This window comes from Falco rusticolus, chromosome 4 (assembly GCF_015220075.1).
Source record: "Falco rusticolus isolate bFalRus1 chromosome 4, bFalRus1.pri, whole genome shotgun sequence".
NCBI lineage: Eukaryota > Metazoa > Chordata > Aves > Falconiformes > Falconidae > Falco > Falco rusticolus.
The window spans coordinates 109,899,646-109,913,865 of NC_051190.1; the positions used below are offsets into that span (position 1 = coordinate 109,899,646).

The 14,220-nt window shown below is 41.9% G+C and overlaps 1 long non-coding RNA gene across 1 annotated transcript in view; it reads left to right on the forward strand.

Annotated features, from left to right (window-relative positions):
* The window catches only part of LOC119146058, a 36,902-nt gene extending 33,468 nt beyond the window's left edge, over nt 1-3,434 (forward strand). Inside the window, exon 5 of the long non-coding RNA XR_005103619.1 lies at nt 3,291-3,434. This is a non-coding gene — a long non-coding RNA (uncharacterized LOC119146058). The remainder of the gene's footprint in view (nt 1-3,290) is intronic.
* The last annotated feature ends 10,786 nt before the right edge of the window (nt 3,435-14,220 follow it).

A 14,220-nucleotide genomic window follows, 5' to 3' on the forward strand; every position in this document is an offset into this window, starting at 1 on the left:
ACTGTCTGGGACACTGTCGATTTCAGAGACAGCACTTCAGAGACTTTTCCCCTAATGCTACTTACTGGAAGACTTGGGTTTCTCCTGCTGACCTGCACTAACAGCTCACAAACCACCCCAGACCGTGAGCGGGCATGGGCCCCTGCTAGACACTGCTGAGAGATGTGCTGGGAAACCTGGGGGCTGGCAAGAGTGGCCCAAGGACCGGTTTTCTTAAGTGCCGCTGTGCTATTAAGAGAGTATACCTACACTACAGAGCAGCTCTGAGAGGTTTTTCTCTCCTTGGGTATCCAGTTAGAAGGTTGCCATGATGCTTGCACAAGTCCAAAGAGACTTTGTAAAAACGGTCCTGTTTCCATGCAAAACTTGCGTCTCAGGCTCAACTATCGCTTTTGGGGATCGTTCTGCCCTTACTTAATGAATCTCTTTGCAGGGCTCTCTTTGCATTTCAAACTCAGTCCTTAGGAATTCTAAACATGAATGTGAATGTATTTTTGGGGGGGAATTATTGGCAGTGGCCACCCTTCTTTCAGCAAGGCTAATGGCCCTTGGGCATCACTGGGCCAGACAGTGAGCACAGCCCCTTCATGGCTGTCCCAGCACCCACCTTGCTATAACCGTCGTGTTAACCTGGGGCGAAGCAAATGCACCTTTAGATAAGGCGTGCTGCTGAGATGATGGCCCTGTGACACTGGAGATACAGATTTCAGGATTCTTGGTAAAACTTTGGAGTGTGTATGGAGAACCAGTTTTCACACCCTTGCGTAGAGCCGCAGCAGCAATGCTGTATGCACACAGCAGGAACACAACAAGACCATTGCCTGAGACCAGCTAAAATAGTTAACTGATATGTAGCGATGGCAGTGAGTTCGGCGTGCATGGTTCTTGATGTGAGCTTTGTGGGATCTTGTGACTAACACATAAACATTTCTTTTACCATCAATCCATGTCAAACTCCCCCTTCACACCAAAGCATGCTGTGTTGGGCAGGCACTGTAGTTTTGAAAGACCTCACTTGCCCATCATCGATCACTAAAAATAGAAACCTCTGCTCTCTGCTATGTGATTTTTGACAACTGGCCTAATGAGGCAGCAGAAAGAAAAGAACAAAATAACAGTAATATAGTGAAATATTTTTCACATTTCCTGTCTCTCATTATAGGCATTTATGAGAAGTGAAAAACACATGAAAATTCAGAAGGCATTATTAGAAACAATAAGCGAGTCTAGGTAATAATGTGCTGTATGCCCAAAAGCAAAGGAAATAATTGTTTTTCAATCTAATGTTGTATTTATCACTCCTGGGATGAAAATACAGCTAATACATATTTCAAGTGTAAGTTCAAAATATTCATGTGCAACCAAGCAAAGGTTTATTTCTTGCTCTCCATCTGTTTCTAGCAAGGTTACATTGTTGTTTTTCTGCATTGTGTGGTTGCATTATCTTAATAAATGATTAGTTGTGAGATATTATTTCCCTTTAAAATGTGTGACAGCAAAACAAGTTTTTAATAAAGTGTTTTGAAAAAGCAACAGACTGAAAAAAACTGGGCAAGAGTTCAAATTGGTAATGAACTGAATATGCCTCTAATTATATTGAATCTACAAGTAATAGGATGAAGCAACATTAGAAATTACTTCTGACTGAAATTCAGTGCCTTAAGGCTGACAATGTTCCCCTCAAACTTCCAGAAACTGAATAAAATTGCTGTATCATTATTTGTTTAAAATATCTGTCATTTCAAATCTCAAAATGAAGGATGGTGGGCTAAGCCCTCCTGAAAACAGACACTTATAAATTTGTCACAAAACTTAGGATTTTTCTTAAAGCAAGCTTTATTTTTGGACTTTAGTTTACCCAGTACATGTAACATTTGGTGTAAGATGGTCTGGCGGTGTGTAACACCAGGCACGGTACATGTTTAAACTGGGATTCAGCTGTGTCAATCTAGATGAGGCTTATCACAGGACTAAATCTCTGTGTCCCATGCCAGCAATTTAAGACTCAATCTTAATCTTTGTATGAAGTAATTTTGTATCAAATGTATAAATAATTAATGTATTGTGTATGGAAACACTATTAGATTAATTCCTTTAATAACAAAAATCTGTAGATAAATAGAGATTGGTCAGCGCAGTGACCTTTTTATCTTTTTTTTTCTGTGACCTTGAATTAAATCCAGCATTGACCAGAATGACCATTAATCATTTTGATCAGATTGCTGAGAGAATTACCAAGTGAAGTTGGTTTAGTCATCTCAGTTTACTTTCTACAGGGAAGAGACACTGGGTTTGTATCATACAAACAACACAATCAGCCCATGATTGGTTTCTGCAGGTCAAGGCTGCAGAAGTATTTGTGAAGCAGCGTGGACCTTGTCTTTCTGTGGTGCTCTTGAACCTACTGCAGATAAATAAAGGATTTCTTCCCCCAGCAAGGGTAACCTTACATTTTGTGCCATAAATAGATTTTGAAATGCCTTACAGCTAGAAGTACAGAGAAAGGGTATGCTTGCAGGTCAAGCAGAGTAGACTAGACTGTCTCACAGACTCCTCTGGAGTCTAAATATGTTTGTGTACCACAGGGAAGGAAAATGCAGGTTTCGTGCCTACCTCCATGGCTGCTGCTACTCAGATGCTGTCAGCACAGTGTGAACGAAAACACAACCAGCGAGAAAATATTAAAAGACATTTAAAAACTTGTCAGACCAGTTATTAGGTTAAGTAACTTTCGGTATAACCTCAGCTTCGTGGATCAGCTTTCCTGATGAGATCACAGCAGGTTAATGCAGGAGAGAGGCAGAACCAGAATCTGAGTCAGAAATGGAGATGTCCATCATAACAAGGAACAGCAGAGAGTTCCTGACATAACGTAACTGTGCTCGTCAGATATATTTCATTTTTTCCATGCCAAGGACAATATTTTGCCAGTACTACAGGGAATGAAAAGGATGATATGCATAGTCAAAGTCATATCAAAGTCAGTACCTTGATTCTTGCATGGCATAAATGATAAAAGATTAAAATTGTTTCCAGGATCTCTCTTTTGGGGAATACACCTTACTGGTCTAAGCTAGAATGTGTCACTGCCATGATACCCACATTCTTTTGCCTGAGAAAACTGCTGAATCATTACAAAGGAAAAGTGCTGGAAAGAATGGGAAAACTGCTGCCCATGAATCACTTATCTGTGGCAATAGTTATCACAAAACATAGACAGAAAACCAGTTATTTTATCACTGAAGCGCTTCCAAACTGCCTAATGAGAATATTACGGGATCTTTTCATAGGCTTTAGCTACAGGAGAAATCATCTGTCACGTCTACCTGCTGACATCTCTTCTACCTTCTCGACTGCATCCCCCCGTCCTGATGTTTCCAGACGACATACTTTTCAGCGGTAATGTATCAGCCCAGCTAGAACAACATATATGGGAGCTGGCTGGTATGATTTATCTTTAACCTGTCAAGTTTCACTTCTCTGTGTCATCACCTCATGTTCCACCACCAACACATCCACATGTTGTACGTTTGTACATCATTGGGCACGCACAACTCTATCGTGACCAAAAAGTGGAGTGCTGTTGCAGTCCCATATAATATGGAAGGGCTTGATGGACGAGTGTGCTGCTTTCTCTAGGAAAGGATCCTAAAGATAATTTTTTTGAGACAGACACTGGTAGAATCTATTAAAAGTGTTTTCTAACCACTGTTATAGCTCTTTACAAGGAATGTTTATACTAATTGCAGGGTGTCTTTTCCCCCTGAACATTGCCTGGGTACCTTCCCTGCCCACAGGCCTCTGAATTTTCTTTCCTATTTCAAGATGAAATACAAAACACTTCTGAAAGTGTTTCTGGCTTAGTTTCTGATGCCCTCATCCCATTTGAAAAGGATTTAATCTCATCATGCCTTGTGAGATTTTCTTGTCCCCTTTCTTTGGCATCCACAGGGATAACTTACACCCTACACCTGCTACAAACATCACTCAAACATACAAAGAGTGATGTGGAAAAAAAGGTTATGAATTCTGACTGATAGCAAATTATTTAAAAGCCATCCCAAACAGCTGTGCGCTACCTCTGTGTGAGCACAGGGCAGCCCATGATGGACTGCATCCCATCTTTGCCAGACTGGATGCAGCAGTGAGCCAAAACTCTGCAGCTATACTGTGGCAGCGTAGGCACTTTCTTCGCCTTTCTGAAGGCAAGATAAAATGGAAGCAGCACACATGAATCAGACAAAAGATGTGACAGAAGGGGAAGAAAGGGGCAGAGTCACAGGATTCACAAAAGCAGGGAAAAGCTGGCCAAGTCACCTTGCAGTCCTGCTCCAGGGAAGAGGATGCTTTGCCTGCTTGTTGGGCAGCACTGGTGAGCACCCAAAGGCACGGTGCTGGGGATGGACACCCAGGCTCTGGGATTCTGTCCTTATGTGGAGTGCTGGACCAAGGGCTTGATCCCTGAAGGAGTGTTCAGGTGCACCAAGAGGTTTCCAGGCCTGGAAGCTCCATGGATGCAGGGTCACAGTTGTTAGAGGAAAGTAGAGTGATGTGAGAGCACCGAGCCAGTCTGTCCCCATCCTCTTCCTCATTAAGCATAAACACAAAAGGTCCAAATGCTCTGAGGCTGTTACTCAATCACACATCCAACTGCATCTGAACGGGGTGTGCAGATTCATGTCACTATGGCCAAACCAACATGGGTTTATAGCTGCTTCTTTTTCTTTGTGTGAGTGCCACACGCAGCACGGTGTGACACTTTGCGTGTTTAATTATAATTCAGCACGGTGACGTAAGCCAAACTAGAAACCTGGTTTTGGTAGCCATTTAATAATAGTCACAAATGGCCTGAGGAAATCCCCATTTGTACTAAAGACAATTTAACAGACGCAGATGGGTTCATCTACACAGAAACTTCAAAGGAGGCATTTTCACAAATATGTGCTGCTTATTGCCTTCCTAGTGGCATTTGTTACTGCTTCCTGCAATGCTTGGTTTAGGTTGGGTCTTGTCTTCATGGGCCAAAGGAAGGGTCAGCCAGAGTGAAGGGCCACCCTTTCTTTTTCTTCTTGCTGAAATCATTAGTCCAGTTCAATTTTATATTTCCATAATTCCATTGACGCAGAAATATGTTCTTAGAAAGCATCAGCTCGTGCACCGCACCGCCTTTTATAGGCCGGGTTATTGCTTCATCATTTGATATAAATTAGGAGGCATTTCAAAAAGTGAATGCAAACCCAAACAATCATTTCAGTGCACTTTTCTCTGAGATTATTGTTTTAGCTAGATACATTATCTATATTTAAAATATATGAAATGGAGGTATACTTAATGTTCAAAGTGATATATGATAAAGATAGAAAAAGGTGAACTCTTGATATATTACAAGTCTTTCATACCATGAAATAACTATTGCCTATTATTTTACTCCTGACATTTTTATTTTTAGGGGAATTTCAGTTGATTTGTATTGCTGACACCACTGATATGTTGTTTCCAGTGACCTTACATCCAAAATCAGTAGGGTGTGACATTTGATGGCACAGATAAAAAACATTAATAGTAGAAGAAAGGGTTTATTTTCCTGGTCATAAATTAAGTTTAAATAACTCAAAATTTATTTTAAACTCTTCAGTACTTTTTACTGTCTACCCAACAAATGTATTTATTACTGGCAGCTTAACTCAGGTTTTCTTGGTGAAACAGTTTATTCAGATGCTTTTGTACAGCCTTGTCTTTCTTTCTGAGGCTGAATTTGGTAGCAAGCCTCGATTCCCACAAACAAAAGGAGGAGGCTTCCAGGTAGTAAATAGAAAGTAATATCGTGGCAGCAGCAGCTCTTGGCACGATGCGCAATAGCAAAGAGTCAGGCTCAGAGAATTTTGCAGCATCTTTGTTAACATATGGAGATAGAAACTGATGTAAGTAGTAAATATATAGTATAAATATTAGTATGACCTAACCTGTAGTCTTATCACACCTGTTCACAGTCCTGCCTGTGCAAGTTGCCCTGCAAATGTTCCCTTGAGGCGTTTTTTAATGAATGCCAGTGAACTACACACCACTCCGGTGTATATTTCTCCACTTGGAAAATATTCAAATACCATGCAACTTGAAAAGGAGAGAGAGTGAGAAATTCACTCACCAGAACTGTTACCATCAGTCCTTTATGTAAAACAGGAGTATGCGTGCCTCAGGAAAACCTTAAAAATCCCAGAAAAAAACACTTCTTGCCCTTCTCTGAGCTGCAACTAGGTTTAAGGGCCCTGCAACGCAGTGAGGAGGTTATGATTTTACAGACTTAACATGAAAATGATAAATTGTCAGTGGATTCTTTTAAGAACTTTTATAACAGCAAGAAGAGAGCTATTGCCATATATAGGCTCTTAAAAGTCGAGGCAGGTTCCTGCAATATGGGGTTGTACTCTGTGTTCCCTCCTGTCATTTTTTATTGCCCAAGTCTGTTTAGGGGGCCGCTGTGTCTCTTACACATGGTCCGTGCGTGGTGATACAGCATCTGTTGGCATAGCTGAGTGCTGGTGTCACTGACAACAAAGAAGTGTCGTGAAACTTTTTAGCTCTTCAGAAAGGTCTTGGAGTTTCTGGTGCAATCTGATTCACTGAAGCAAAAAGAAGCTCTCCGTTAGAACAGAGGTGGTTCCTTTCCCAGGGAAGGAGAGGGAAGCAGATTAATTTGCCTGATTGAAGACGCTTCCCACTCTCTTTCTGTTGAACAAATGCCATCTACAACTCCAGCGTGGGTGGAAAAAGCACAAGAGTTTTTGGATACGAGCATGTGAACTCTGCTTCCATTAGGAAAAGTCTTATCACAGCCAGCTTTTATTTCACTTACCCTAAACCATCTCAGGACTGGGGTCTGCAGGTGAAATTTATCTCCCCCTTCATCCAGACATGATTCTTGATACAGCGAGGCGAGGCAGCACCACTGTCACAGCCCAAACCTCAGATGCTTCATGTAGGTTCCAGCATACCTGGCCATGAAGAAGACGGCTGCCTCTTAATGGCAGGACAGCAGATGGCTGGAGCAAAAGGTTTTCTTGTTTGTGACCTCTGAGAGAGATTTAAAGCAGGCTCTGAGCCCAGGGTGTGAATTCCTAGCTGAGGTGGAAAGTGCGTGCAGGAGACTTTTGTGCACACAGCTATTTCAGAGCAAGCCATCAGAAAACCCCAATACTGAAAAAAGCAGGCCTCATAGCTGCACGACTGCTAAAAATGAAGTTTTTAACTTTGTCTTTTGGTTTCTAGGTTTTTAGGATAAGCTCAGTTCAGATTTGCTTCTGCAGCCAACAGGATTGTTTCTGGGGAGTGCTGTTCTGGAGCCTTGCTTTATTTTTTAATGACTTAGCTGATTCTTGTGCAATTTCTTGGTTTCAGCATCAGAGTCTTAAAGAAAAAAAATTGAAAAATACTATGAGCTGGCAATGTTTAAGCTGTATAATAGCTATTTGAATGTACAGATTTGTGTGTCCTCTTTGACTGAAACTTTTTATACAAGTCAAAGCCTACAGATTCCAGCAGACTGCTGTGTCTGACCTGCTGAGGAGAACCAGGCCCCATGGGTCCAAGCCTGGTCAGTACTTTTAAAAACATTTCCTATACAAAATAATCTATAGAAGAATAATAAACCTGCCAGTGTTTTCTTTTACAGTGAGTTTTCCTAGACTCATATGCCACTGCCAAACCGGTACAGGAGCCATATATCAGATGGGCAATGAGAAAAAGGAGGAGGGAATTTCAGGTCATCCCGTAACCCATTTCTCCAGAGAGCTGTGGAAATGGAAATGGCCTTCAGCTGGTCCAAGGGGGGTGCAGAGGCTTTTTTCTCTTCTCCCTGGACACTCCTCAGCAACTTCTCCTTGTGCAGCTAGTGGTGGAGTGGGAGGATCCCAAGGCACATCTGCATCTCTGTTGATGGTCCGTCATCCTCAGTGGGTATCTCTGCTCTCCACGTGGCTGCAGGAAAATGTTCAGATGCTATGGGTGTATGGGTGTGCAAGGAGCAGGGCAGATTTCTAAAATAGGTTTTTGGCTGCCCCTCTCCCTATCCTCAAGAGTCAAGGGCTTTCATGGGCACCAACCCACCCAAAAGTGTGGTGTTATTTTTTCTTTCTCCTTCACAGTCCCTTGCTTGGAGAGCATGTGAGAACAAAGGGGATCCTCAGGTAGTTGGATCCACGTGGGGATTTCTGCAATCTAATTCTAGTGAGATCTCCAGTCTGTCTCAAAAGAAGGAAGGCCATTATGGGAAGAGACGTGTCCCAGCCCTGGGGCATGACAGAGCCCTCTTCTCTCCTCTTGGACATTGGGCAAAGCTGTCCTGCTACACAGCTAATCCAGCCCTGGGACATGACCTGTGGCCTGAAGAAGCCTGGGATAGCCAAAGCTGCTCTTCCTATTCTAAGATGCTTATGCCTGCTACAGATGCAAATAGGAAGGCGAAGTAGAGATCATGTCAGAAAATGGCATCACCAATGTCCCTTGAAAGATGTTTCCAGGTCCTGGCTTTCTTTGAACAAGTCCTCTTAATATATCACTCTCTTTTCAGCCACTCTGGTGATCTTGGAGGTATTTTCCTAGCAGCTGCACATGTCAATTTTCCACAGTTCACAAGAGTTACTATGTCTGGAAGTCACTATGCCATTAATATATGTATTAACCATTAATATATAGCATGCTTTTACTGTGAATTCATGAAGTATCGCTGCAATTAAATTTCCCTGTTAATGACATGACTTATTAATGAAACAAAGTTCATACTGAAGCTCTTGAAAATGAAAATAGGGTTGATTCTCTCTCACAGTATCATAAAATCCATGTTAGATACAGATATTGAAAGACATTTTAAAATACTGGCAAGCCAAGGAACCTAGTGGGGAGAATGTTCTTTCGTGCCCTCATTTGCCCTTTTCCAGACAACTCACACAAAGAAAATAAGGGGCAAAACAGCAAAACCCCTCACTCTAGCACAGAAAAATCCCAAACCCAATGCAAGATAAAGCCAAAAGCCTCCTGATAAGGAAAATCACAGGACTCTTCTAACTGCTTTGTTCTCAGTTAGAAGGAAGATAACGGTGAGATGTAATAAAAGCTTTTTCTGTGCAGGTTGAAAACCTCTTGGAGAAGGATAAATAATAGCACTGCAGCATGTGCCAGTACCTGCTTCATTCAGTGTAACAGCACATTAGTACGGGGCTCAAATGATGGTCAAGTGGTCTTTTCCATTCATTTGCAATAGGTACCCTCCAAAAAGACCTTGGTATAAATAAGAAATAAGCCAATCTAACAAACAAAATTCAAGTAACTGCTACCTCAGTGAGATCTTGTAAATCCAAAGAGTTTGCTTTGTTTTAATGGACTCCATATGGTTGCAGAAGTTCTCTGTCTGTTTGCAATATATGCTGCCGTTTTCATTTGTTGGGATTTGTTGGGGTTTTTTTTTTTTCTTTAATAAAATGCTCTAAATATTTGCTGTTGGAAGAGAACAATGCTATGGGAGGCTCTGAAGTGATATTCCTAAGAACTGCGAACACCGACTAATTGATTAACCAAGAGTTCTTGAAGAGAATGATTTGATTAGGGTAATTTATAGAGATTGTATCTTTTGTCATCATTTGTCTTTGAAAACATAGAAGAAAACTGCTTCCAAGTGCATGTAGCCGCTGGCATGAGGGATGGCGTGCACTACATCATCAGTTACAGCAGACTGCTCAATTTTGTACCTTTCCAGCTAGTCAAATATCCAATAACAACACACACACATGCACCCGCACACACACACACACACAAAAGCGCTCTAGCTCTTTGCACTCAAAACTTTTCCAACATGGGCTTAGAAAAATATTTGGGGTTGTTCACTGCTCTGCTCTCTGTAGCATAAACATTTATTTAAATGGGGCTGTCTTTTCAGTAATGAAGAATGAAAGAAAAACAATGGTCTGATTTTGACAAATTAACTTGTGATTTGGAGAGTCAGTGAAGCAGGGAAGAGACATTCCTAACTATACTAATTAAATGAGCTTGCAACATTTATTTTAATGCAATGGAACCAGCCATATGAAGATGAACATTTTAATTTATTTTGCAGTGACATTATGAAAAATTTCTCTGCTGCAGATTATCTACAAAAACAAATCTCATCAGCATCTAGGTTTGTGCATGAAATTTACATCTTTCACATAAGTTTGACCTTCCCCAGCGAAAACAAATGGAATGTGCTAAGTTAAAAAGTTTCTGCAAAGGTTGTCTTCCCATTGATGCGGTGGTTTATGTTCAAATTACCTCTGTGAAAAACACATTCATTTTTCATGGTGCAGTGTAGATGAAAAATTCTGAATCCGTTCTAAGGGGAATGCAAATATAGCTCATTAGTTCAAAAACATTTTTCATGAACGACTGCTGAGTATTTTCAGGCAGATGAGAATGTGCAGTTTCAGCCAAGAATGAGCACCGCATGTCCTACTAATTGTTTTTTAAACTTGTTCCTTCCCTCTATGGCATTCAGTAAGTCTAGAAAGTGTGAGGATTCCTGGAGAAAAAAATAATTATAGGTATCCTCACTTACAGTGTATACTGTTTTTTCCAATATACTGTGCAGTACGAGGAAAAAGAATAGGAGCATTGGCTTTCAGATGGGTAATATCATTATATTCAGGCACATGACATTTCGCTTCTTGGAGTTTTTTCAGGTTTTAGTAATGGGTAGGATTATTATTTATGGAGTGGCAGCAACGGGAGAGCATTGTCCTAAGGTTCATATCAGTGACGATGTTATGGAGCTGCTGTCAGTAGGAGCTGCAGGAGTTCATTGGGTTTTAGTTTTATAACTAGGTTGTGTAACAGTAAGAGATTTTTGCTGTTTAAAATGATTCTTAAGAAGGTGTTTTAGCCAGGATTTTCCTTTCTTCTGCAGGCCTCCTAAAAGTTTGCTTTGAGATGGCCTTAAAAAGCAGGAGATTTGATCAATGTCAGCTTCTAACCTCCCCATCAGCTTGAAAACTGGAACAATTAAAAACAATCAAAAAATGATGTCATTTAGAGTTGCCTGGTTTCAGGGTCTGGTCACTCATTGTATATCTCATATCTCTAATTGGTGGTCCTCCACATGCGATGCCCACCCACTGGCTCCTCGTCACCTGTGTGGTGGAGGATGACTCTCCACAAGGCCTTTCTGTAGCCAGACCCACCTTAACAGCTCAGGCTGGTCTTTTTACCCAGTCAGCTGGTCCCAGGAGGTGAGCTGCTCCTGGCAGGGGCTGGCAGGGGTGTTTGGGTGACTCAAGTTGGCAGCACAGCTTCTGCCAAGCCGAAACCAACAGAGCATCCTTTGGATGAGCTCCTCTTCACCTGGGCAACTCTGCAGCCCTCATTCTCAGCCTCAGACACTGCACAGTCCTCCTCTGCTTTCCAAAATTTGTGCTGCTTAACAGACTGTAGTTATTTAACTTTTATCTTGGCCCTTTATCTGTTAGCTTTGGACCATGGGATCAGCTTTTCAGGCTAGTTACAAATGAAAACCCAGGCAGTTATCAGTAAGTAGGGTTTCCTACAGCTGACCACTCCTCTTCTTTCTGCCTCTTGCCTAGCACCTATGGAACGTTGTGCAAAAGGTCTCTTCCCCACCCAGGGATCAGCAAACCCTGGCATGCTGTGAATTGTTTTGCCCACCCGCAAACTGCAGCCACCTCTGGACTCAGCTGTGCAAATCTGCCCATGCACAGAAAAGCTTGAAATGGAAGGAGTGCGGTCTTTCACCCAGCTGAAACTGCAAAAGGATGTTAGGCAGGGAAGAGGTTATTACCGAAAGCTGAGTTGGAGTTTGACTGTGACAATTGTATTAACGTCCCTAATCCAATATTATGGGAGTCTTAATTTATGACAGTTAAGCCTGGAAACTTAAGCCAATTGATGGTAAAGATCCTGTTGCCCAAGATCATAACTCTCTTTTTTTCACCTGAAAACCAGTCCTGTGCTCCTTAAATGTTTGCTAAATGCTTGTTCATTACCGTTTGTTCAACATTGAAAACCACCAGGCACAGAATAACTAACAACACTGTCCTGTAAACTTGCTAATGTTTTGTTGACACAGTCATGCTACCATATTTTTCTTGACTCAGGATGTCAGACACTACTTTTCTAGTTAGGTCTTCCAGAATACTGTTTTTTTGGTGGCCAGCCTTAGAAAGAGTTCTTATGATAATTTCAGGTGTTAAACTTTCTTTACCAGAACAAAAATAGCCTCCAAGTCATGCACAGGAAGGTCATCTCAAGCATTTACCACTGTCAGGACTGCTGTAGCGCCATCGTGGTGGGGTGCTTCACAGCCCCTACTCATGTCAGCAATCTTTTGTCTGCATGGTCCATACAGAGCTAAAACTGCTCAGCTTACTGAAACAAGGCACCTTTCCTGGTGCATCGAAACAACAGACAGGGAAATAATTTTCTGCAGATTTCATGGCATCTGCTCATAAAGCAAAAGAGCCAGGACCTGAAATCCAGCCTCTCTCCAGGCTCCGTGACTGCAGTGCCACGGTGCAGCTGCAATTTTGCTTGCATCAAGGAAAGCTCCCATAAGCAAGTGATTCCTCATGCTTCCTGAGAATATGAAAAATTCCGTGGATAACATAAACACAGAGACTATGATTCCCTTCAGCTTCTGGAACGTTAGTGTTAGTCCTGGAGCAGGGGCAAATGTGGGCTCCACTAAGTGATTCACAGTGTTGAATGAAAGTAGGGGTTTTATACAGATTCAGAGAGACGATGGCCTCTCTGTTGAATACACACTGCAGCACTCATTAGCTCTGCCTCTAAAAATCATTGGGCAATAATTATATTCAAAAGTAATGAAGCTACCAGATTGTGCATTGGCCCCACAGAAGAGCTAACTGAAGAAAAACTCCTTCAAGACAGCTAAAGCCACACAAAAAATGCCAGTGTATCATCTAGGAGGACAGAGAAAAGTAGTTTCTTCCAGTGTGATGGAGCTTTTTGACTGAGGATATTTCACTGAACTTGAAATATGGAAGTATTTTATCATAACTGAGACTTACGCATCTGTCTTAAAAGAGTCAACAGCCAAGCTCCTGCTCACAAGATGGAGATTTCCCACTATGCTTACCTTCAGCTAGAAACACCAATGTGCTGAGAAGGTCTCAAAGGACCAAATTCATCCACAGAGCTACTTTAACAAAACTACAAATCCACCAGCAATGAATCTGCCCTATGTTTTTCAGTATGCCATTTACAAGCAATAAAGGCTGCTGTCATGCTTCCCATAAGATCCCTGATGAAAGAAAAAGACGACACATTTATACAAAAGGTAGCACCAGAACTTCAACAAGAAACTTTTGACAATTTGCTTTTGACTCCAAAGTAATGTACAAAAAGTTGTTGCTCTTCTGAGCTCATATATGTCTTGCATTTCTTTTGAGGAATAATTTCTCTTCATTCACCCTTTTAGTCTGTTTAGGCAACCAGATTAATGTTGTGTGTCTGGACTGGGTGCTTTTCTGGCTTTCATGCTGTGAAGCTAGCAGCTGGAATAATGGCAGGAATCCATCCAAATGGGGAGAGGCTTTATTTCTCACCAGTCTTCCCAACCCCTCTAGAAACCACATTTCTTCCCCTTTTCTGTGTCCTCTCTTCCCCTTTTCCTTCTCTGATTCCAATTACCCTTTAGCTAAGGAGCATCCACTGTCACCCTCTGCCATCTACAAAGAGCAGTCAGCTGTTTTCATCTGATAAAAATTTACAGTAGACAGGCAAACGAGGAGCAATCCAATGAGGCTTTCTTGGGGGAGATTAATCTACGTGTGCTTCTTCTGTAGGAGCTGTAGCCCACCTTTCCTGTGGAAGATACTAAAGCCTCCAGAATTGGTAAAGAGTCGGCTTGAGGGTTCTCCAGCCATCCTCCTTGGTCACCACTGGCAGGAGGCATAGCTAGGAAATGGGCAATGTGGTCTGGATGCTAGGGGTTACTGTGTGCTCCCAGCTGCCTTGGGAAACCCTCCAGGCCACCCAGGGCCACACAAAAATTAAAAACATCTTGAGCTTCTGCCTGTGGTGAAAAATCTCTGAAGACTTCCAGCTATAACTCTGGTGTTGCTGGTTCTAGCTTGTTTCTGAACTTAGGTGACCAGGGACCCTTTTCTGCTGAAGTTAAGCTGGCTGTAAATGTCAAACTGGGACGGTGCTGGCTTCATG